The 25164-nt window shown below is 47.9% G+C and overlaps 1 protein-coding gene across 7 annotated transcripts in view; it reads left to right on the top strand.

Annotated features, from left to right (window-relative positions):
* The window catches only part of ZFHX3 (zinc finger homeobox 3), a 276618-nt gene that overhangs the window by 20304 nt on the left and 231150 nt on the right, over positions 1-25164 (top strand). For 3 of the 7 annotated variants that reach the window (XR_003426225.2, XM_053210051.1, XM_027076111.2), the window contains exon 1: positions 16882-18027. The exons of 1 other annotated variant lie outside the window; for it this stretch is intronic. The gene's annotated coding sequence lies outside the window, so the exon portion shown is untranslated. Of the gene's footprint in view, positions 1-7104; positions 7363-16881; positions 18028-25164 lie in introns of those variants that run through there. 3 more of the 7 variants (XM_053210050.1, XM_053210047.1, XM_027076110.2) reach the window with 2 other exon arrangements.

The raw sequence follows: 25164 nt of genomic DNA, 5'->3' as shown, positions 1-25164 counted from the left end.
GCCTTTTTCTCTATTTCTAAGAATTGGAAACAAACGAATTGGAAAAATTTGGCTTTGGAAAAATATCTGTTCGATGTCGTTTGGTGTTTAAATTGTCCTTGGAATTTTTTTCAGCTTCATTTGAAAAAGAAAAGGAAAGTTGATGCGTGCCCCAAACCTTGTTTCTCTTTAAACCATCCCCCTTAGACGTGCAGTCTGTTCCTGCAGATGTTTTCTGGGGCGAAGAGAGTGAAATGGAATGGGAGGGAGGAGGAGAACTGGGAATCTCTGATTTTAAATCCCATTACTGGCTTTGAGGAGAGGCACAGAAAAAAAAAATCAGGAAAAGATAGTTCGTCCCCCACTGATTTTCTTCACTTCAAAGATTTCCCTCGCCCCTTAAATCAGAAATATTATGGTGCTAGGTATTTCTCAAGAAAAAAAAAATGCACATGTTTCTTCAGAATACACACACGGTATAGGTCCCTTTTTACATTTCTCAGCAAAAAAAAAAGGGGGGGGGGAAGGCACTCAATTCCCTGGCTATTAAACAAGCCATGCCTGCAAGAAATGCAGGCATCGGGGACTGCTCAGCCGCGCATCCCTCCATTAGCGCACGCCTGCGTGTCTGCGTGTCAACGATGCACGTGCTACCACGGCACGGACTCCCCACGCCAGCCCTCATGGGCGCCACGCAAATGGGCACTCGGTCTCATTTTCCCCCGCTGTCAGCCCTACCCCCCAAGCCCGCTGCCCGTGCCTCTCCAGGATCCCTTTTTTTCTGCCTCTGGCTGGCAAGTCAGAAACCTCGATCTTTCCCCCCAAGTTATGCCCTTGGAAATCCCCAAAGCGAACACAGCCCGACTGGGGGGCTCTTGCCCTCAAGTTGTTCACTTTGTTGTGTAGAGATAAGCCTAGTTCTCTTCTTCACCTGCCCCAGGCTGTGGATGTAGTGCAAACTTCTGGTACCAGGTCACCAAAAGGGAAGCCAGTGTTTGCCAGTAGTACAGGCTGTGTGGAACCCAAGAGAGCCACCAACTCAGAGGCGACTCCTGCCCCAAGGTTGGATCTCAGATTTCCATTGCAAAGGAGCCGAGGAAACTGGAAATCTGACTCAAACCTTGGAACTAATTGCCCTGCATTTTCACAGTGCACCATGTATTAGAAATGAAGGGCAGGCTTCATCACTTGGAACTCTTTCAGTGACCTGAGCGCTCTAAGTTTGGGGCTAATTCTTTAAAGGTTTTACTTCTGAGATATAGGGAAGGAAGAATGAAAGAATGAAACAGACCCACAATCCTTGTATTGGGGATGACACTCAAGAGTAGGTTGTGGTCTCTTTTGAATCGGGAGTTCAAAAGAAAAAAAAAAAAAAAAAAGTCTTGTTCCCTCCCCCTTGCCCCAGGGATGAAACCTCTCTAGATTCGAGCAGCCAATTTGGTTTGATATCCGTGGTTTGGAGGCTGTGGCGGGGTTAGGGGTGCAGGGGCTAGGAAGACAGACCTCAGCTGCCTACTGGACCAGCAGGTCTACTCTTGGCCCTGGAAGCAGAAGCGGAAATCGGGGTGATTCGCCCTCGCTCTGACAGCTGGAGGGAGCGTCTGGGGCGCGCGTCACCGAGCCTCCACGCAGCCGTGCCCAACATGCCTTGTATGTGGACCTCCTTGCTCACTCAGCTCCCTGTCTACTCCTAGCACCCCCCACCTGCCTCGCGTCCCCCAGGGATCTAATTCTCCGTTCCCTCTGTCATTTCCAGCCAGTTCTTTTCCCACCAAAAACTCCTTTTTCTTGGAGTAACTTTCCAAAAGAGCTGTCGTTGTCCTAAAGTCCAACCTCGTGGGGTGCATTTGGGAAGCTCTTTCTCAGTTGAAGCCCCTTTAGTGGACACCACATATACGCCCCCAGGGTCCCCAGGACATCACCTGGGCACTGAGCCCCACAACCTGGTGCTTCCGTGCAGCGCCAAAACAAAAGGGGACTTCAGACGCTTTGCTCTTTGCCAGTGAAACATCTCACAAGCAAATCTGAATTTGGGTGTTGGTTATCTTTCAGGCTTGAAAAATATTTTGACAAAAGTATTCTCCCGGCTGCCCAAGTTGGGGGAAAGAAAGCTTTTGACCGAGAATATGGGCAGAAAGCAAGAAGCTGCATGTAATGGATACCACTGTGTACATCCGCTCAGGACGATGAGGGACTATGAGGAGCCTGACCCGAGTCTGCGAGGCTGGCGCCAACATCCCAACTCCCCCCACCCTGCCAAGGGCACCCCTGTTTTCCACAAACGGGGAGCAGTTTTTGCCCAGACCCATCTGCTCCCCCTCTGGTGCATTAAGAGCAAACTTTCTGAGGCTTGGATAACAGTGGCTGAGCCCTAGGATAGAGCTGGGGATGGAACAATTCTGGATGCTCAGAAGAACCTCACCCCGCACCCTTAGGAGAAAGGGGAACTGTTCGATTTGTCTGGGGGTCACAAGGTGGGCTGGTAGGTTCGGGGAGGGAACGGATGGATGGAGCGCCAAGTGCCGCGCCTGGCTGCCTCTGTCTCCACTTTCTCCCTCCCTACCTCATCTTCTGCCATTTCCAGAGGCAGGAGAAAGGTGATCTCGGACTTGACCCCTAAATCACAGCTGCTGGTGGCTGCACCTCGCTCCGGGATGAACGCTGCCCCTTCCCAGAGCTCGGGCAGCTTAACCCTTTCGTTCCCTGGCGCTCAGGGGCCGGCGGCAGCGGCGCCTCTGACCCCGGAACCGGAGCAGCCCGCCTCCACGGGCGCGGTACCTTGGATCCCACCAGGAGACTACAAAAGGGCGAGACTACAGGGTGCTGCGAGCCTGGGGCAAGGGCCGGCCAGCCCGGAGCGCTGCCAGGGAACCCGAGGAAGAGCCAGAGTTAGCGGAACGAAGAGGGATGTTTGGATCGTGTTAACTACCCAGACAGATGCACTTCAGCATGTCTGCATTTATGGAATCCATATGTTGTCGTGGCAAATGAAAGGACAGTAACACATACATACAATAGACTTAGAATAACAATACACATTCAGAAAGGGACCCGCACATTCTTCACCCTGCAACCCCTCTCTTAGATCTAGCTCTAGAGTTGTGCGCAGAGGCGTCCTTTCAACCTCCCCCTGCCTCCTCACGGGCTTGCTTTTTTTTTCTTCTTCTCTTCCTCTTCCTTTTTTTGTTTTTGTTTTTGTTGTTGTGTCCCCCCAACCCCCCAGCAGAAGAAAACCCAGGGTCCAGAATCTAGGCTCTTTGGAAGTGAGATCTCCTAAGATCCCCTTCACCTCTCTTCCCCCTTAAGACTGGCCCACGGCATCTTTAACCCTTGGACCAAATAATAGCTGCTCACATTGTAACCCCAGATTCTGAAAATTGCAGGGAAGCAAACTCTTACTCAAATTCACCATTCACATCTTCATCATTAAACCAACACTTCTATGTTATATTTGCAAAAAAGTAGCTTCCAACAGATCTGGAAACAAAAATGCCTAGCGAGAGAGCACACACAGCATAGCTCTGTATAGTACCTGCATTGATGTATACCTTGTATATTTGTGTGCACATATATTCACAGCACACACAGAGACGCAAAGACATCTAAAGTCATTCAAATGTATATTTATGTACCCATTTATGCATATATCTTTGTGTTTCTATCCATTCATTTGAGCGAGAGGCAGAGAAATACACACATCAATGCAATATTTAGCCTACATTCTACTTTCTCTCCCTACTGTAAATGTCTTAAAAACAGATTGGTCTAAAATTTTCTGCCCTCTTGCCAGCTAAATGAAGGATTTAGATTCTGAATTTCTTGGTCCCTTTTTTCATTTTGTACATAAAATAATCCATACAGATGCTGGATTATCGCCTAAGCATTATTCAATCATACAAGCTTGGTACCTCTCCTGCTTATAACGAATTCACTGAGTAAAATTAGCATAAGTATTTACCAGATTAAGCTGACATTTTCCTATATTGCAACATGAAATACATTTATATCCAGAATTTCCCCCAAATAGCCTATACCAGTGGAGATACTGACTTCCTCCGCGCTGTTTTGTGTAACAAGCTACAAGTTCGCTCCTTGTATCATTTACATTTTTAAAAGAAAATAAATACATAGCATTTAAGTGAGTTTTCAAGATCTACAAGGAGAAATTAAAATTTGCTGCATCTTAAAAAAACCCCCAACAATTATGAAGATTCGTGAAGACAGATAAATTAGAGACAAATATACTCCTGAAGGTCTGAACAATTTTCCTTACCTGATATATTATGGAAAAATTCAGAATTTACCAGTCTTCTTTCAGTCAGCTACATTTTACACTGACCTGCACTTTGGACTGAAAGGGAAAAAAAAAAGATTAACTGTTGCCAATGAAAAATTTAAAATCATAATCAGAAACCGGACAAACTGAAGTTAAAAATATACAATGGTTACAATAAAGATAAATATTTATTTAATCAAAGTAGAAGTTGTGTTTGGACTGTAGGAATGTTTCATCCTTCCCTTAAAAAAAAAAAACCAAGAAAGAAAAAAGCCCGTCTTTGCAGGCTCCTGGAGAGTGCCCATTGTCCAGGGCTATCGAGAGCCCAGAATGGCATTAACCTCACAAAAGACACATTGTGCAGGGGACAAAAAAAGCCCCTTCTTCTACAATAACTTTTAGCTTTTTTATTTTTAGAAAATGACAAAGGTTTTGCAAGCACTGACTGGTGAAACCTGTAGCAAGGCAGGCTGGGCTTGGCTTTATTGATCAACTGTCCCGCATGGAAAAGCAGCCAGGAAAAGTTTGAATGGCAATCCAGATTTGGCTCATAGAGAGGAAACCCCCGATTTTTCTAAATGTATTTTCTTTTTTTCTCTCTAAATAAAACAGCATTATTCCCAGAGTGAATTCACAAGGATTAGATGAGGTAACCCTGCAAAATCCTAAACCGGTTTTCTCCCCCTAGTCTTCACTAAGAACCTGCATGCTCTTAAGAGCATTGGAAAATCTCTCAAAATGAAGAATTCCTTTCTAATCAAATAGATTTCCCGATTAATTCCCAAATTCTTTCTAAAATAAATAATCCAGCGAGGCTGGGAAAAAAATCTTTTTTCTAAGAAAAATAAGTTTTGGTGCGCGCTGTCTACCTGATGTTACAGGGTTCACTTCTAAAGCCTTCAGAGACATAAATGTTGTTTTTGTATTTGTTTGCAGATCACTTAAAGTGCAAATTGCCTTTTATTTTATTCCAGACATTGTAATTTCAGTGGTACTAGTTCATATTTAGAACTTACATAAATACATACTTGTCATTAAAAAAAATCTATTGCATTAGCAGTGACGCTAGGCTAGGATTTGAAAGAGGGGGTAGAGAAAGAGAGAGAGAGAGGGAGAGAGTGGGAGAGAGACTGAGACTCTTGTTCTTCCTGCGTTTGTTTGCTTCCTTTTTGGAGGTACCGTACACCCGCCTAAGTGATGGCTTTGATGTACTGGGAATCGGTACAGTAGCAGGGTCCCTGGCTGCTGTCTTTGATTCCAGGGATCTCCTTTGGGCTCTGGTGGGATGTACTGCTCCTAGTCTTTATCTGAAATCCATCCTCTCATTTCAAGCCCTTTGGCTTCGAGACTCTGCTCCAAACTCTTGGAGGAAGCTGTAAGACTTTTTTTTTTTTTTTTTGGCATTAGGGAAGGGGTATGTAATTTCCCCCCTTTCTCCGCTCTAGACCTTTCCTCGCTATTTAAATATATTGGCTTTCTTTCTTACGAATTTAGTCTGAAATTATTTTTCACTGCCTTTATTACATCCCTGCTTTTGATGGCAAAATAGCTTCCTGTGTTTTGAAAACATCTGCTTTCCAGGTTTTACACGAGAAAATTGATTTTACTTTTCTCTTAGGTCCAGAAAGGTAGAAAGTTGACTTGTTTCCAAGTGCAACTTTTCCTTTTCTTGTCTTTCCTTAAGTTACCCCCCTTTCAGTTCTGTTTCACTTTTCCCCTTCTATTCCTTCTAATCATCACTCCTGCTTCCCTTCTTCTTCTAAAGAACCAGAGAAGATTGATGGCATCTTATTTCAGAAGACAAAATTAACATATCATATATATATTTTTGTCTAGTCTATGGTACGTGCTAAAGTTTTCTCCATATTTTCTTTATTTGTCTTCTGATTTGGGGGAGGTAATTTTCCTCCTTTAAAAAAAATCTCAGATTTGCAATTTAAAGTGGCCTCTATTTTGTCTCTGCTGCTTCTCTGCCTTTCACTTAAATCTTTGCTTTAAGCTGTCCCACTCCATTATTAACCGCCCCCCCCCGCTCCCCTCCTCTTTGAAGATGCTCTCTTCCTATTTAATTTAAACACTGCTGCATTTGCCAAAAAAAAAGAAAGAAAGAAAAAGAAAGGGAAGAGGGAAAAAAAATAAGAAACAAAAAAAAAGAATGAAAAAAAAAGGAAAGAAAAAAATCTTAAAAAAAATCTTAGCCAGGTTCCTATTGTTGCTTCTCTGCATTTCACTTCTCGGTGTATGTGTGTGTGTGCGTGTGTGTCGTGTGTGTGTGTGTGTGTGTGTGTGTGCGTGTGTGTGTATGTGTTTTTAATACATGCATAAACTTTTGGTGCCTCTCTCCCTCTTCCTGGGCTCTTCTCCCATCCTCTCTTCCTGCTCTCCTTGCCCTGCTCATCACTTTCCCCCGGTTTTTTTTTTTTCCTCCCTTCCTCCCCTCTGCCTCCCTCCACCTCCCCCTTTTCTTTTTTGCTGAATCTTATTGATCCAGAAGGTGGCTAATTAGCCCTTCCCGTCGTGCCTGGGTAATGAAGCACATGCGCACTGAATTAATCACAGCCATTTTTTGCAGGAAACTAATTAGCAGAATAAAGATCCAAAGACTTTTTTTTCTTTTCACTCATCAGCTCCCACTTCCAGCGCGTCCCCTCCGACCGCTGCAGCCGCCGCCGCCGCCGCCTCCTCCTCCTCCTCCTCCCGGCCGCAGCCGCCGCCGCCACCGCCTGCTTTGCATCCCAATTACAGCCTAGAGCCGCTGCCGCCGCCGCCGCCGCTTCTCCTCCGTGGCCCCTGCCCGCTCCGGGGGCTGTAAACTCCCCGCCAACCATGCTGCTCGGCGGCAGCGGCGGCGGCGGCTCCGGCTCCCCGGCTGCGGCCGCCTCCCGCCCCGGGCTCCGCCGAGCGCGCTCCAGCTCCGCCGCCGCCGCCGCCGCCGCCGCCAGCAGCGCGTCCTCCGCCGCCGCCGACCCCCGCCAGCCGCCGCTGCTGCCTTGATGGGCTCCGCGGCCCGAGCGCCTCTTTTCGGGATTAAAAGCGCCGCCAGCTCCCGCCGCCGCCGCCGCCGCCAGCAGCGCCGCTGCAGCCGCCGCCGCCGGAGAAGCAACCGCGTAAGTGGCAACTTTTCCCTCTTTTTTTTTTTCCCGCCGCCGCCGCCGCCGCCGCCGCCTGCTCCTCCTCCTCCTCCCGCCGCCACCGCCCGGACGCGGGGCTCCTCGGGGCGCCCGGGCTGCTTTGCATGGGGCTCGTCCTGCCCCCTCCCGGCTCCCGCGCCCGGCCGCCGCCGCCCGCGCTCCCCGCGCCCGCGCCCTGCTCGCTCGCTGCGTCCCGCTCGCCTTCCCCCTGCGCCAAACTTTCTCTTTCTCTTCTTCTTCCTCCTCCTCCCGCCGCCGCCGCCGCCGCCGCCGCCGCCGAGCCCGGGCCGCCCCCTCCTCCCCGGCCCCCGCGCCGCAGCCGCCGGCCGCCAGCGACCCCCGGGAGGGTGGAGGCGCCCGGGGCGAGGCCCGCGCGCCGAGTTTGGAGGCGCCGCGGGGCAGGGCCGGCCGGGGCGCGGGGCCGAGGGCGGGAGGGCGGCCGGGGTCCGGGCGCCGAGACAAAGGCGGCGGCCGGCGGGGGGGGGGGGGGTCCGCGGTGCCGAGCGCCCCCGCCCCCGCCGCCCCCGGCCCCCAACTTTGCCCCACCCCGAGAGGCGCCGGGGCCCCGGGCTGAGCCACCGCGCGGAGCGCGCACCCGGCCCCGAGCAGTCGCCGCGGCTGCTGCTGCCGCCGCCACCGCTGGCCGGCCGGGCGGCCGCCTTCCTCGCCGGGGCTCGACTTGCGGGGGATGTGGCCGCCCGGCGGGAGCCCCGGGTCGGAGAGGGGGCAAGGGGGCGAGGCGGCCGCCCGACCCCGTACCTGCGCGCTCTCCGCCCTGCCCCACTGGCAGCGCCGCGAGCGCCCAGAGGGGGCTCTGCCCTGGACACTAGGGGCTCCCGGGGACTCGGGGCTGCGCCGCCGGCCAGGACTACATCTAGCCTGGCCGGCCTCTCTTTGACCAGCTGAGTTGAGAGAGCGGAGTGTTCCTTTTTTATTTTTTTTCTCTTTTCTTTTCTTTTCTTTTCTTTTTTCTTTTCTTTTCTCACGAATCTGGGATTGTTTACGTTCCATTCTTTGCTCTCACCCCTAGTCCTGCTTCACTCTTTTCCATTAATGTATTTTCGTGTACGTCTTTTTGCATATCTCTTGGAGAGTAGATGTGAGTGTATTTTATGCAGTGTATTTAAATTGTGTATGGACTCGTGGATTTCTTGTGGAGCTATTACATTAAAAAATACATTTTACTTTACAAATTAATCTGTTGCTCAAAATCTGAGTTTTGCAGAATGTTGTGCAATTCCTTCGACTGTGGCAAATTCTTTGATTACAAGTGCTTTCAAAAATCACCCACTCTTAACTTTTTCCCCTTGTTGCTTCCAAGTAAGGCAAATATGACAATCTTTATTGGTCTCAATTATTGAAACTTGATCTAAGGACTATATGGAAGAAGGAGGCTGATTGCCTTTTTCTGGCCTCCAGTTCTAGTGACTTTTAAAAGGGGGTTTGTTAAGCACCTTTGAAGAATATGACATACGGTGATCGCTTAGCTATAATGCAAATTGCAGAGCATAAATTTACTTTGGAATTAAAGGAAAAAAGACCCAAGCCCTTTCAGTGGGGACACTTGAAGATTTATTATTTTTTTAAAAAATTACTTTTTTCTCCCTACTTTGGGAGAATGGCTAGTTACAGACCAACTTATTTGGAGGTCTTCAGAAAGAGGCTTGGGAAACGGAGAGGGGAGAAGATTGATCACAATCTGCATAATCAATAGGGCAGCGTGCTGCAATCGTGTACCTACATTTACTGTAAATTTCTACAATATCTGCAGCGTGGGTGCTCCACTGCCTTGGTTGGCTCCTTAGAGCAGGTTTAGAGGCAGTACAAACAGAATTTAGTGTCAGCCCTCCGGAACAATATAGGGGAAGTCCAGTCGATAGTGGCTCATTTAAAAACTCCTTCATTTTGCTGTACATTTTTGAGGGGAAAATCTGTTTACATATGTGGGTTTCAGGTACTGAACCCCCAAGGTGTAGGTATCCTGTAGGTTGAGGGGAGTGGAAAGTATTGGTGGGGGGAGTAGGGGGTGGGTATTCGATCATTGAATTATCACCTTGGGGGCCCTCTTCTCATCGTATAATGTTGGGTATCTTTAGTGCAAATAATTCAGGAATATGAATACAGTAGAGAGTAATACACCAGAGATTGAAGCAGTGTCAAAAGTAAGAATTGCTGTGTGTGCATTTGAGAGAGAGAGAGAGAGAGAATACAGACTCTTATAGTCAGGCTTGAAAGCTTGGTGGTAGGTAAATCCATATTTGGAGATGATTTTGAAATAGTCTAGCAAATGGTGCACGAACAGAATTTCGTAAAAAGTGTACATGGAGTCAGTTTTGAAAGGATTGTGGTTTGGGGAGATGAGGTGTAGGCAGGAAAACCCACTCTAGGCCTGCAGCCTTCTTCTGTCTGTGTATCCCTCCCTTCCCCCTCCCTGAGTTTTAGTTTTCAATTACTTAATGCTGAAACGCACAGGGCTTATATAAATATTTGCAAATGCTCTTTCCTATTGATTTCTCTGAATAAACTGCCCTGCTCAGGTCCAGAGAGGAGGCAATTCAGATCTGTGGACTTTTTAAACATATAAAGTCTCTGGAGGAGTGTTCGCCTGTGCATGCATGTGTTTATGGGTAGAGTTATAGATATGAAGATTTTGGGGGGCTTTAGGGAGAGTTCAGGCTGTGGTTAGTGTTAACTGAGAAAGCTGGGCTGGAGCTGGCCCCATGGCCTGGCATTCCTGACAGATGTGCGCGCGCGCGTGTGTGTGTGTGTGTGTGTGTGTGTGTGTGTGTGTGTGTCTCTGTATGTGTGTGTATGTGTGTGTGTAAGTACATAGTGCGTGGGTGTCTACACTGGGGAAGTCTGAATGTGGATGCACTTATACTCCCCCATTCCCCCCCCCCATTACATGCGGAGAGTTTTCCAGGGCTCGGTGACTGCCTTCTCCTCAGGGTCACATTGAGTTCGAATCTGACCCAAGGTGCAGGAATCCTGCAATGGGGAAATAAAAGAATATACAGAATGGGGTCAGGTCAGCTGCTCAGAGGCCAAAACCCCTACAGCTGCTTTGATTTTATTTTTTTGTGTATATTTTAGGCTCCTCCTGCCAGGTTACAAATTGTGCCTCCCCCTCTCAGGTGTTTGCTCTGTAGCTTAAAGGCACCAGAGCCTATTCCTGGGTTGGTGTCTGCTCCCAGCAAGAACAGAAACCCCACAACACCGAATCCAAAACAAAACAAGAAGGGGGGCGTGAGGTGGGGGGCAAGAAGAAAAACCCTATTGAGTTCAGGCAAATAAGGTTGGGTCTCCAGATCCGATTACAGAGCTGCTTTGAATATGCAAGACAGCACACAAGACCAGTCATTCCAGTTACAACAAACTATTAAAAGAGAGAGAGAGAGAGAGAGAGAGAGAGAGAGAGAGAGAGAAAAGAAAAGGCATGTTTAGGTCATAATTTGTTAGTACAAGGAAAAGAATCCCACATAAAGCTCCCCTTTCCCCCCCTCCCTTTGCTGGCTTCACATAGAATTCACTCACCCTTTTCCGATTCGTCTACTATATAGGTTCTTTTATTAAAATCTTTTGGGTTTAGGAAGATCGCTGCAAGCAACACATTTTCTGTATTTTTTTTCTCTTTATCTTCGAGGAGAGTTGGCAGGGGTTCTGTGGTTTGCAGTTACACAATATGTTATCATGTTTTTAATCACTAAATCATTGCAGTGGTTATAGATTTACAGTCTTGGGGTATTACAGAGAGGAGCAACGGCGGCTATATATATGCTTTTAAATTACACCAATGTAAACTGCGTGCAGCAGCTGCGAATATGGTTGGCCGACTTCAGCACCCCCCCACCCCCCCCAAGCATCTTAGTACTTTTCCCTCTGTGATTTTTTTTTTTGTATTGTTTGGCTTTCGTAAAGTAAGCTATCCCCCACTCCTGTATTCCTTGTCTTTCAGCCTCCCCCAATTTTCACTGCAGGCTTCTAACCCCAGATAGGCTAGAATTCAAACTCTTTGAAATATACTTTGGATCACAGATTATAATAATAGCAATAATAATAAAAAGAGTGGATTTCCTAAGAAATCCTCTTGGTTTCCATACCGACCTCCTGTGTAGGGATGGAGAGCTGATCGGGAGACAGGGGTGGGCGAGAGAGGGAAGGGAAGGCGGGCTTGGAGCTGCTTGCCTGCCTGGAACCTCCAGTGTCCTGTCACTGCGAGCCCACTTTCAGCTTCTGTTTTTCATATTATTATGTAACAGAATCCTTGGCAGCATTAAAAATTCAGTATTACAAGCTGATTGTAATGCTGCCTCATTAGACAGCACTGTCTGGCCTTGTATTAAGTGAAACACAGAGCATGGCTTTTAGATTATAAACACCAATAAATATTAAGGATCAGCAGAGGGGGGAACTAGTCAGCTGGGTTTTTGGCCCCTTCTGGTTTTCTATCTCCTCCCGTCTTCTTTCCTTCATCCCCCTTCCTCCTCCCTTTCTTCCCTCCCCCTTTGGTAACTGTCATCTGTTTTCTTGGGATGCTGATGTGTCGACCCTGGTGACATTTTAGGAGGGCTTTTTATAGAGTTATCTTGTATACACAAAAGGTTTGGAAGTTTGTTTTGTTTTGATCTGCAATAAACAGGCCCTTCACTTTGCTGATGTCATTTCCGTTCATATTTGAGTTGTTTATTGTGTTTCTTCGCAGGGCCCTCTCATCCCTACCCCCACCTCGCTTTTTCAGCCAGAGCCTGCGACTGCCTGGGGAAGGGGGGGACGCGTTCCTAAGCTGCCAGGTCTGGGTTCAAAGGCTGAGGGTTGCGTGTCACTGCCTCGTCCTAGGGGTTCGCCCGCTGGGGAAGATGTTTCCAGCTTAGAATCTGGTTAAACACTCCGACATCCACTTGCCCTGGTATTTCCATGGCATGCAGTGATTCATCACAGCTTCCTTTCTTTGAAGTGCCCCCCCTCCCCACACCCACACACCTTGTCTCTGTCTTTAATACATCCTTACTGTCCACTTCTCCATGCACCCCCCCCCCAAAAAAAAACACCAACCTTGTAGTGATGACTTTGATTCAGTCGCAAATCTGAAGCTGGCATTAGCGACTTCATGCTGTGAAAAAAGAAAATGTTTTCAGGCGCTGCCCCACAGCCTCCCGACCATCACCTAGCCCTGATCAGTCTTTTTTTTTCCCCTTTTGCGTTTATTTTTCTGCTCCCTGCCTTTTTGTAGACATAAAGGCAGTTCTGGTGTTACTAAAAACGGCCACAATGTCCAGTGTCTCTTATTTCCATGTGATCTACAATTGGAATCCCCCCTCCTCCCCCCCCCAAAAAAAAGTAGGGTGGGGAAAGGAAGGAGGGAAAACTTTGTAGGTCCCTAAGGCTTTCCTCTAATAGGATGATGGGTTTTAGGTTTAAAAAAATATTATTGTTTTGTTCTTTTAGGTTTAGAAATAATAAGGGTAGAGGGAAAAGCAGTCATTAGGAAGTTCACTGAGCTGCTTTCCAACTAAGACGGGTGAAAAATGAACCTGCATTGACACTTGGCTCCATGTGAAAGCCCCAGTAACCTCTCCCCCCTTCCGTGGCCCTGGCCTTTTGTTCCTGGAGAACGGAGCTAAGGTGCTTTTTCTCCCAGACCAAAGGCAGCAGGCAAGGAGTCCCCTTGTGTGCGCATCGCCTTTAGATGGCCTTCTCATGGTTATTGTCAATGCAGACTCCTGCAAACAATTGCTCCAGGGAGACACAAAAGCAAAAACATTTGTCCTATTTTTTTAACCTCTTTGTTTTAGATTTTTTTTTATCCATTCTTTAAATTTCACAGTTTCTATTTGTCTGCAGAGAGACAATCGAAACAGCATGAAGCACATTTTACCGTAGGCCTCGCTGACGATTGGAACAGCCTCAATAGAAATCCAGATTCTAAAACACTGGCTGACTTGGAGGATATGTGAAATTTCAGCCCGGGCTCTTAAGTCAGATTAGCACAGATTGCAGACAAAAACGCACTAAAATGGCAAGATAAGAAAATGGGATTCTAGAATCATTTGGGGGGGGGGGGCGGGGGAGTGTGAACAGGGTTCTCTTTTGTTTATCCCTTAGTGTCCTGCCCCAAGAAGTGGTTGCTTCATAGGAAGGAATGGCCAACCCAAATGAAATTCTTCACTGAAACAAAAATCTGATCTTGGTTTGTGTGCTCCTGGCATATTGTTTAATTGATTGTTTTAACACATGTGTGGGGAAGCTTTTGGTACATACTATGGAATTGAGGCTGTGCTGAGATTTTGTGGTTTTTATTTTTTCAAACTCCAATTTATAGAAAGAGACCTTATTTCCTCCCCCTTCCCTTTCCTCTCCTGTTTCCCTTTTCCTTTCTTCTCCCTCCAACCTGCTTCCCTCCAAGAATTCAGTGGTTTGTATCAGAGTGCAAAGGGATGAGTCCAACAGTGGGAATGGCCCCTGAAAAAATAGGAGTCCACCTCGTTTTCCTAGCCCCCAAACAAAGCACTTCTCTACCGTAATGTATGGACCCTGATTGTGATGCTGTCCTTAAGCATCTGTCTGCCTTTTCATTAAAATTCTCAATTTCAAGGTTTAGAAACACAAATGTAAGAATCCCCTTGGGTATAAAAGTCTTGCATGGCAAATTCTCTTTGCCCTTTTAGAAATAATATTTTTGTTAACAAAAAAAAGGGAAGAAAGAGAGCAAGCACTTCACCTAATGCTTTAAAGCTGTTGTAAGGCAAGTCTTTTATTTTTGGCTTTCTTAAAACTTGGGCTTTATAACTTAAAATTAATTTGGAAAAGCTCCTTCCAATCACGGTTTTTAAAACATGGTTACTCGTTTGTGTCTTTCTTATGTGTGTGTTTGACAGATGTAGGGTCTTAGTTGGGCGGGGTGGGTAAGTTAACTAGATAATGTTCCACCCCTGATTTGGGGGTAAAAATTTAATCTCTGGAATTAGCATTGTAGCGATAGTTGGAGGCCTTGAGGTACGTGTCAGAGAAATGTGAATCAAATTATCTGTGTAGGCCTTGGCACGCCAGCCTCCCATGGTTATGAAGGTGAGTGTGGCTGTTCTGAGGAAAGCCTGCATTCTCTGTCACACCCAGGAGGGCCTGGTCACCTGGTGGGTACCAGGCCCCTGAATATAACTGCCTAGAAACGATGGGATGAATTCGGGGCATGGGGTGCAATTTAACTTCAAATATTCTATTGTTTGTTTCAGGGATTTTTGTTTTTGCCCTCTCCTGGCTTTTTCTTTGTTAAAACCTCAAGGTTATTGAAGCAGTAATTTTAAAATCAGTGTGTCTCTATATTTTAATAAAAATACAGGGATCTGGAAAAATACACAAATCTCCCCTAAATCCAGTGTGCTGTGAAAATAGAGGCTAGGTTTAGCTGGAAGTCAGAATGCTGACATTCACTGTGTCTTAGCTCAGAGATCATATTTACTTTCGCTGAAGTGTATGTGGAGACAGGGAGAGAGGGAGAGAGAGAGAGAAAGGGACAAGCCAGTTTGGCTCAGTTGGGATCACTGTAATTTACCAGCCAGCTAAGTGTTAGGGGGCTGGCCTCTGGCTTGGAGAGTGGGTAAGGGGAGGAGTGGGGAAGAGGTTAGCATTCCCTGATTTATTTTTAAATATTTATCCTTTTGGCTGTTGCCAATTACGGTTTGCAGATGAGATGAGACTAGTTACAGAGAACTACCTTTTCTAAGAGCGGGTTTATTTGTCAGCAGTGTCCAAGAGCCATGAGAGTGCCAGATTGTCTCTGCTGGGTAGGTTAACTACAGATACCTGCCCTCAGAAGAGCCAGGGCCTTTTGGAGCCAGAGGACTGAGTTTGCAACCTGTCTTTCAGGGAAACAGTTGATTCCATAGACAAGTGCAAAAGTTTCAGACTCCCTCTGAAGAGGTATTGTTTTGTTAATGATGAAAATCAGTTCTGGTGGAGGTAATGCCCCCAGCTTTTTTGGTAACCCTTTATCTTGATGCTCCAGAGGCCCTAGATTCCCTGCCTGTGGACTAACCTGTTACAATTTTGCCTGTAACAAAGGCAAGCTTGACCAGCTCTTACCATGTTAGTAGCTGGTGCTGGATTAAGATAAAGGAAAGGGACCCAGGGTTACTCCCAGTTCCACTTGTCAGGCCTCTGAGGTGCAGGAGGGCACATTGCCCCGTGTGCCCCTTGGGATGTTGGTAGTGTCCTGCAGATCCCCCCCAGGGCCTTCTGCCCAGCACCTCCACATCCTTCCAGATTACTTTATAGCTGGTTCTTTGGCATTCTCGCTTTTCTTTTATTGAAGATATTTATCTGTCGGCCCACCAGGTTCATGATGTCACCAGATTATGAGGTCATCCCCTGTTAATAAAAGTTAAGATAAAGGAGCAAAATTAGATTTTCGGGGAGTGTAAACATTTTCTTACTGTCTTTAGCTCACGGGCTCCGGGTTGCTCCCAGGTAGGACATAGGGGCCTGGAGTCCTTGTTTTCCTGGAGACATTTCCAGAGACATCTCTGTGTTGTGAGTGCCACATTACTTGCGTTATTGCTAGCATCATCATCTTCATGTATTATTCATAGTCACTTTTTCAATTAAATTATTAATTGGTTTTCTTTAAGGTGTTCTCAACTCATGTGGCTAATATAAATAATAGTGTGTTTTGAAAACACCACCTGTTCTTGGGGCTTAAGTCAGGTGGTCTGGCAACAGCTCGGCCATGATCATATCCCGGTTTGCAAAATCATCCTCCACTTTCCTTTTTTGCTCTCCAGCACCCTCCCCCCCCACCCCCATACTCTCTCATGTGTGACAGAATTTGGCCTGTGCTCTCCTTTGTCCCTAATCGGACATGATTCCCTAGAGGCAGTCTTTTCTCCCAGGGCCCTGGCAGACAAAAAAAAATTTTTTTTGGAGTCTTTTTTTCTGGACTAAAATGTAAAATGTAGAGGGGGGTTGCCTGTCCCCAACAGGTTGGCTATTTACGTTAATTTGAACTCAAATTACATTGTGTAAAATGCCTTGTGCGTGGAGACCTGATAGTTTCAATCAGCCGAGCATCCTCTTCCTCCTGCATCAGTGTGCTTAATGCTAATACAATTCCATACATACAGCTCTTTGCCTCCTGAGCTTATTATATTTCTCACACTTGCATGGTTCATTATTGTGCAGTCGGGGAAAGGGCTCTTAAGGTTGTGGGGCCAGCCTGGGTGGGTGGCTTTCAGAAAGGGAAAAATAGGTGCCCTTCTGTGCTGGGGGAATCAGGAATTAAATCAGACTGAGCGTGGGATTCTGACAGGGAGGATGGTGACTTCCGGTGAGATTTCTCTGGTGCTGCCTTTGCATATGAGAATGGCGAAGGCGAACCTGGGGAGAAAAGTGTCCAGCGGTTGCTCTGACCAACTGGGGTGTCCCCATTAAATTTGACCTGGCAGTTGAATCTCCCTGTGAAGGGCATGATGTATGCCTTATCTGAAATTATGTGTGTGTGTGTGTGTTTTAAGGCAAGTCTTGTAAAAAGACTGTAAGCTTAATTGCAAGCTGTGACTTCTTTTCTTGACTCCCCCCCCCCCACCCTTCTTTCTTTCTCTCCCATGAAAAACTCTATCCTTCAACTCTCAATGGAGATCAGGGGATGTTTTTCTAAGTTTCTGCAGCTGAAAAACAGAAGTGCCCTGTAAAGCAGTTAATAGGATGGGTGTGTGTTTCAAATAAATTCCTGTCCACATTGGCTAATGTCCCCATGCTAGAGTGGCCTGGCTGTGACGTGGATGGGGCCCAGAGACCCATGGCTCCGGTTCTGAGGCCTCAGGCTCTCTTTTGTGGCCGAGGGCGCGCCCCTTTCTTCTCGCCCGATTCTAGGCCGGCCTCTGACTTTTGATGAGAGAGAGGGGTCAGCGCCTCGGAAGGACCGGGCTTTGTTCCCGCCGGGCCCGTTCCCGAGGCGGTGCAGGCCCAGCCGCCCAGGGCTCCCGTCCCAGGCGCGCGGCCCGGCCTGCCCAGAAGCCAGTACCCGGAGCGCGACCGAGCGCTCGGGCCTCGCGCGCCCGGGCGTCCCCGTGTCCCCGCGGGCGCGGCCGCCGCCGAGTACCCGGCCTGCGCCCGGCACGACTGTAGATGTCAGGCTTTGCCCGGGGAGCCGAGCGGCGGCGGGGCTGTGAGTTTCAAATTAACCTTCCGCTTTGTTGCTGTGTAATGTGGATCCCCGAAGGCCCCCCGCCCCGCCCGCCCCCCTTCCCCGGGCGGTGAGCCTGCAAACTGCGAGTTGAGCTTCATTTACATAAAGCGATTCCGGGCGGGCGGTGAGCCGGCGGCGGGCAGGCCGGGGACCCGGACGCGAGCGCCGCGCCCCGTGGGTGAATCCCCGCCGCGCGCCCGGGGGACCCTCCCTCCCGGGGAGGGGCGACCGCCAGCCCCCGCCGCCACCATGCGCCCCCCTGCCCTGCCTGCGGCCCCCCTGCACCTAGACAGAGCCACCTCGGAGTCCCGGGGGCGGCGGGAGGTGGGGAGAATGCCGCCTGGGGTGGGTAAGTTCGGGGCTCCGGTGCCGCTGGAATTTCCCATTGTCGAGCGCGCCGCGGCCCCCGGACCTGCGAGTGCCTCCTCCCTCCGGAGGTGTGCGGAGCCTTTGTGTGCCAGGTGAGTGGAGCCTCCCTCCCCAGCCCGCCAGCCGCCCGGTTCGCACCGCCGGCCTAGAGCGGCAGGCAGGTGCTGCAAGTCTTGGCTGAACTTCCCATTCTCTTGGGGCATGTGGGGGAAGGGCAGGCTGGATGCACTTGAACTCGTAGGTTCCAACTGGAACCTACCTGGCGTGAGAGTGTCTAAATTCTGCTGGGTACAGAGTGAAGCCCTTCCTCCTTCCATCTTTCCTCCTCTCTCTCCCTCCCTTCTTCCCTCCTTATTTTGCTTTTGGATTAGTTCCTGCCTTCTGAATACTTGCGGTACTAGTGTCATTTAAAAGTTTAGGTTCCTCCGCCTTAAAATGCGCCCTTTTCAGGCACAAGAGAAGTCACTGGTCAGTTTGAAACAACGTGAAGAATGTGCTTATTGTGGAGTAATTAAAGGAAGAATCAGAGGTTTGGAGCTGGAAGGCACCTTTGGGGATCCACTTGCCCACCCTCTAATTTTAGTTTGTTCGCACTCTGGAAAAACATTTCCGTGGGGGAGAGGGGTAGAGGAGAGGGAGAGCTGTGATGTTTGTCCTGTTAAAGGAGAAAGATTGCCCAAGTTAGGTCAATAGCAGGAAAAAAAAAAAGTAATCATTGTAGACTAATAGAGGGAAAAGAACTTTCTGGAAAATAGTCTTTTCAGCTTTGGACATACCTGTGTTATAAGAATGGTAAAACACCTGGAGGGCAAAGACCATCACTCGTGCCTGGTGTATTATAGGAGTGCATTGCCTGGCTTAGTAGTGCACAGTATATAAACTGGTTTAAATGAAACACATGAGCAGGTGAATCCAGGAGGGTCCTCACTGCTCCCACCCCCTGTTTGTGTCATTTAACAGGCCTGGAAGACTCTGAAAGCCACTGACAGATAAGCTCAGAGAGATTAGACAGCCCCACTTGGGCACTAGGAGAAGGCCTCCCCACCCCCCGTGGGGGGGGGGGGCTGGGGCCTGCTTCGTGGAATCTGTCAAGGCAAAGCAAGAAAAACAAACTTAAGCCTTGAAGGTAGATAGTGGGAAAGTTACACGTCATCTTATTTCATCCCATGCTTTGAGATCCTTGGAGACAAGTCACTAAATAAATAGAGTATAATTTAAAGCTTGCTCCTGCTAGCTGGGGAACTTTGTTTCTTTGCCATCAAGCAGCAGGTGCGAGTTTGCAGAGTTAGCCCCTCGAGTCCCCTCATTCCTAAATTCAGGAGGTGTCAAACCTTCATGTTCTTTTAATGGCTGTGGTTTCTGGATAGATTTCAAGGGGAAACCCTAAAAATCATGAGTTCCAGGAGGCTGGGCTGGAGAAGGAAGCCCAAGTGCTGGGGCAGAGACTGCATTTGAGAGGAAAACAGACACCTTCCAAGGTAACCTGATTGAGAGAGGCCAAGGCTAGACCGTGGCCTGTTCCTAGTTTTCAGAACAGCTGCTGGCGGCCTGATATTCTGAATCCTTCTTTTTACCCAACCCAAACACGAAAAGCAGTTAGGGGACAGAGGTAGGATATGTGGGAAGTCAGGAGCCCACTGTTCTAAATAATTCAAGGGTTTCAGGAAATGAGTCATTGGAGAGAGAGAGGTACATACCTGGATGTTTGTGCACCTGTATTTTTGTGCATTCTATTTTGCAGAGACCCCAAAAGCCCCATTTCAGAGGGTATATGGCTATGAAGGCCAAGAGAAACTTTTCCTGTCTCTCGTCCTTAAATTACAGGACTAAGGAGATTGTCTGCACTTCGTTTCTAGCATGTGTTCAGAGAGCGTGTGAGTGCCTCTCAGAATGGGCTGGGGTCCCACTTTGCTCTTTTATTTAATTGCCCGAGTGTTATTTAACAACACGGGGCAGAGGCAGAAGCAAGCACTTTTACACTTTAAAATCAGCCCTTTTGGAATCACAAGGAATTAAATGACTTGGAGACCTTCTGTCTTTATGACATGGGTCACCTCCCTCTCCCAGCTCTCTTTTGAAATGGCTGCACTTTCTGTGGGATAGAGCTGCTGTTTTCCAGTTCTCCTGAAAACAGTTTTGATGGACAGGGAACTATTGAGAAACGCATGGTAACTCTTCCAAAATAAAAAAAAAAAAATCTGAGCTGCTTCCCCAACCACCTGAAACTTTAATTTTGGTTTCTTCCCTTCCGTCTTTTATTTGCACAAATGAATACTCAGGGAGGGTGGAAAGGACCCAAATAAAACAGCACTCTCAGCAGGCCTCTGTTTGGCTCGTCCCAACAGGACAGTGAAGTGCCTTCCTTCTTGCTGCTTTGGGATTGGATTTAACTGCCGTGTAACCTCCGTGCCAATGGACTGCCCAGTGGCAAGGAGCTAAAATAAGCGAGATTTCAGTTTTCATCATTATGACTTTAAATGATGATTACTAGACACTCCCAGGACAGGCCTGGCTCACCTTGGATGACCCACAGGTTGTTAGTTCATTAGAATAAATCTGTGATTGCAGAATACTAGCAAAGTATTACCTGGGGCTGGTGATGATTTAGCTTGGTTCTTTCAGTTCTGGTCACGAGCGGTATCCATGGAGCGTGTCCTTATTGTTGCTGTGTGCTGTTGGACAGCAGTGGAGCCTTTTTTTTTTTTTTTTTTTTTTCGCTTCTCAAATGTTAATGTGAGATATCTTGGAAATACTAGAAGGACCAAAACAGACCCTTACCTAAGAAATTCCTTGTATTGTAGATTTGCAACAGCCTCATTAACACGAACACATGAATATTTAGGTGACGAAGCAGCATTTTGTAAAAGTGTAGGTAGCTGCTCTATCCCTAGAAGGGAAAGTGACTTGTTACACCCACTTTTTAGAGTATCCATTTTGCTTCTTAACCTGAAAGGTTTAGCTTTATCTTACAGGGGAGACAACAGTGACAGTGATTCTGGCCTAAAGACACTTGGAAGCTTCGTCTCACACTTGCCAGTATTACAGGGATAATGCACCTGACTCTGTACCCTCCACAAGAACAGTATGTGCTGTGGTTCATACTCTCATTTGTTACTAGAGTGGTTGCTCGCTCTTAGCCCCTGTTTCTGTAATGCTTGGGCCTGTTGGCCTACTCTGGTTCCCAAGGCTGGTCTAATTAACCAGGATGGGGGCGGTACCATTGAAAACACAACAGGAAGGCAGATTCCATTACAGTGAACTTCATAGGGGTATCCACATGCTCTGGTATGAGAATTTGGTTGTGATAGTGATTGCTAGAAATCACAGCCCAGCTCAGAACCAACATCCTGGGCCTGGGGATGCAGCTTCTAAAAGCTACAGTCAAGGAAATTGGGACCCAGTTTTAATCGAATCCAGACAAGGGAATGCCTTTGCAGGAGCTAGTCTCAATCAGATTTTAAAGGGTGCCTTTTCTGTCCAAAGCACAGCGTCCTGAGTCCATAGGCCGCTCAAATTGAGAAATATACAGAAGCTAAGATTGAGTCAGATTGCCCCGAGAGAGGAAGTGTGGCAAAAATCTTGGCTCATTGGCAAGCCTCTGACAAAGTTCAGATTAAGGAGAAAAACTACAAAATCAACAACTGTCAGCTTTCTTTTCTATGTGATTTAAAGTTGGCTCCCGGATTGTCAGATTGTCGCTTTGCACATGTTCGAAGAGAGCCATCGGATGTTAGAGGGTCCCCTCCCCCAACGTGGTAAATGACTCCTGTATGGACAGGAGCTGGGGAATTGACAGCAGCTTTGCGTTTCACAAGCAGTGAGACAACGCCAGTGTTGTGTGTGTGTGTGTGTGTGTGTGTGTGTGTGTGTGTGTGTGTGTGTGTTTTCCCTGGTTTTCATTCTTTGGGGCAGGGGATAGGATGGTGAGGACGAGGCAGTGAGTGGTCTAGCAGTGATGGGTGTGTTTCTAGAGTTCTTTGCCCAAGGAAGGTGCTTTTGATTCTTATTTGTAACTTTTAAAGGTGATTTTTTTTTTTTCTGTTGATGTTTCTTCCCCTCTTTGACTGTTAATTGCCTGGAGTTTCTTGCTTTTGCAAGGATATGGGTGTGAATAAAAATGGGAAAAGAGAGTTTGCTAGGTGACAAATTTGGCTTCATTTCAGAGTAAGACTTCTGTTATGTTGGTTTTAACCTCAGACAGGGCCTCTTAGCAAAATGCCTGGGCTTAATCTGCCTTTTGGGTGAGCCCTTCTCCCTTCCCACGGGAGGGCCATCACACAGTCATGTCAACACGGGGATTAATGCATAGGGGTTTTGGTGCGACCTTCCAGAGAGGCCTTAGCCGGCCTCCTGTGCCCTGGGGGTGGGGGATGGGGGGCTTTAGGTGGTTCAGTTGCTCATGCTTTGAGTTTTGTGCCATCTCCAAGGTGTTTCCATCCTCTTCTCTCCCTGAAGTGGGACTGAGGCTTCTGTAGAAGGGAGGAGTCTGGTGGGCTCCCCTCACACCCCCTGCTCTCTTTGGGTGTTGCTGGTTTGGGACCGAGGGCATCAAAACCCCTTTGCAGACCACTCTTTGTGAAGATGGGGAGGGGCCGGCATCCCTCTCCCCATCTCTTCTGCTAATCACATAATGGCCTTAAAGGCTTTCTGAAATGATTATCTTGTCTTTAATTTTAAGTGGCTCTTTTGGGGCAACATTTGGGAGTTCATGGAGTATCTTCAGTCATCTGTAGGGAGACTCTGAACTGGGAAAACTGGCTCTGTTGGGCTCTGTGAAAAGACAGCGGAATTTTCATCTGCTGCCGATTTCACGCACTGTCCTGAAAGTGATTTTGGCCACAAACCTTTGATCTGGGAGTGAGACAGCCCCCACCTCCTGCTTCTGGAGGCAGGAGTTGGTGACTGTTCAGACCTCCCTGCTCTGTGTATGTGAGAAAGTGTGTGTGTGTGTGTGTGTGTGTGTGTGTGTGTGTGTGAGCAGTAGCTAAAGAGAAGGGCCGAGTAGTGGGGTGATTGGGGCCTAAGTCATGGTGAGGGCTTGTAGACTGGGAAGGAACAATGTGTAGACTTCCTGAGGGGCAAGAAGTGTGGAACAACTTGGAGATTTTGGTGGGTGGGGGTGGGGGTGGGGGAAGCGGACAAAAAACAATTTTGCTGGTTTCTTGGTTGTGCCCAATTTCATCCACGAATGTGGCTGGAGAAAAATGTTTCTGAGTGTGTTGGTTGTGCTAGGTTTTGAGTGAGAGCTGTAGCCTGTACGTGTGTCTGTTGCGGGCTGTGCGTTTCAGTACGAAACTTCCAGTTGACAGGCAGCTGTACGCCTTCTCACTTGAATCTCCTCAGTGGAGAAGCTGGAGCCAGGTTAGCTCAGGGAAGAAAAGACCAAGGGGCTTAATTTGATATTTGATTTCAGCCCTGCAGCCCCCGCCCCCTCCCAAAGTCATATAAGTGCCTGTTCAAATATGGAAGTCTCCCTTCAGTGTATAAAAAAGCTCTTTTCAAAAGTGTTTTGACTCCCGTAACCCTATAAAAAGTACATATGTGTAGACGTGAACTAACTTGCTTCCCACGCTTACGGTCTCTGAGTGGCCCGTTTTGGACAACTTTCTCTTCCTGACGTTTGTGTCCAGTGAAAATGTGCTAAAAAACACGTGTGTGCTTTTTTTCTCCTTCTCAGCAACTTTTCTTTCTCCTCCTCCTTCTTCTCCTTCTCCTTCTCCTTCTCCTTCTCCTTCTCCTTCTCCTTCTCCTTCTCCTTCTCCTTCTCCTTCTTTTCCTTTTAAACCGTTTTTCTTAACTGCTCAAGAAACAATGCAAGCCTCTTCCACCATTTCAGACCCTGCTTCCTAAAATGCTCTTTGGCTCAGGGCCTTGGTTCTTAATGTACATTTGGCTTGTAGGGGGATTGGTTTTTGCTTTCCTTGTAACAGCTATGTATTTCTCTGTGGAACATCTGCATCCTTGCTAAAGCGTCAAGTCAACTTTTGGACACTCCAGAAGCCTGGATTCAGTGTGTATTAGGAGGTTGATCTCACTGTAGAAGTGACTGTTTTTAAAATATCACCTCTGTTCTGCCAGATTCTTGAACGGTGTCACTTTTATATTTGATACATAATTATTGCCAGGGGACAGGCATTGATAGAGACTGTCCGTCTGTATACCTGACTGTAAACACACTTGTTACCTGGGCCTACCTGGCTTTTAAAATGTAGCTCCAGGCAGAGGATGGCAGTAGTGAAAATAACAGGGGTTTCCCGCCCCCACCCCCCACGTTTTCAGAGGGGGGTGGTTGAGGCTGGTTTTTCCTCCGAAACTATGAAACCCAAAGGTAGAGGGGTGTTTAGGGAAAGCGGAGAGTCATACATTTTGGGAAAGGACAGTCAGTTAATTTTGCCCTTGCTGGGAAAGCTGTAGCCGTTATCTAGACAGTGGAGAAATTGGCTGATACAGACTCCAGAGTGTCTGCTTGGAGGGAGGCGCACTCTTCCTCACTGGTTGAGAGAATTCTAAAATGAAACCGGGGAGAGGTCAGTTTAGGATAAGAGAGTGGCTTAGGAACCAGCCCTTAAAATGGGGGTTCTGTTCACACTCAGTGTTGTGGGAGAAGCAGAGATGAAGCAAATGAGCCTGCTCTTTGGGAAGCTGGTTCTTGTTCATCTGTCTCCTTGAGCCTGGACCCCTCTGCTGGGGTCATAGACTGGGGGGGCCCAGTTCTGGTCTGGCACCTCTCTGTGACTGTGGACCAATCAGGTAACCTCTCTGAGCCTTGCCTCCTTCACCTACCGCCTTACCTGTAGAATGGGCACGATACACACTTCACATTTATAGTGGGAATTCAATTCAATAAAAACAGGCTTCACAGCACTTAGCCTGTTGCGTAGCCTCCCCACAAACGATAGTTCCCATCCCCACGTCCTCTTCCTTTGTATTTCTTTTGTTGCTGCTGCTGGCCTCTGCTACCTTTTGTTTCCCAGCACCCTGGAAGAAATAAACTCAAAGGTCCAGCATTCCTTCGGGCGCTCCCCTTATGGGCTGGGAATAAGGCCAACTCTTTTTGACATCGTGCAACTAACTGCATTTAGGAGTGAAATAGACATAGTGTCCTCATCCTCCCCAGCCCTCCCCTCACGGGCCCCCCCCACCCTGCCCCCTGAAGCTGGCAGGCGGCCTTCTAAGTGAGCAGCCCACTCAATGACCCACCTAGAGAGGCCTTCCCGGGCTGGCTTGTA

The sequence above is a fragment of the Acinonyx jubatus genome, chromosome E2, assembly GCF_027475565.1.
Source record: "Acinonyx jubatus isolate Ajub_Pintada_27869175 chromosome E2, VMU_Ajub_asm_v1.0, whole genome shotgun sequence".
NCBI lineage: Eukaryota > Metazoa > Chordata > Mammalia > Carnivora > Felidae > Acinonyx > Acinonyx jubatus.
The sequence above is the reverse complement of the archived record's forward strand: the minus strand, read 5'-3'. Positions and strand labels throughout refer to the sequence as shown.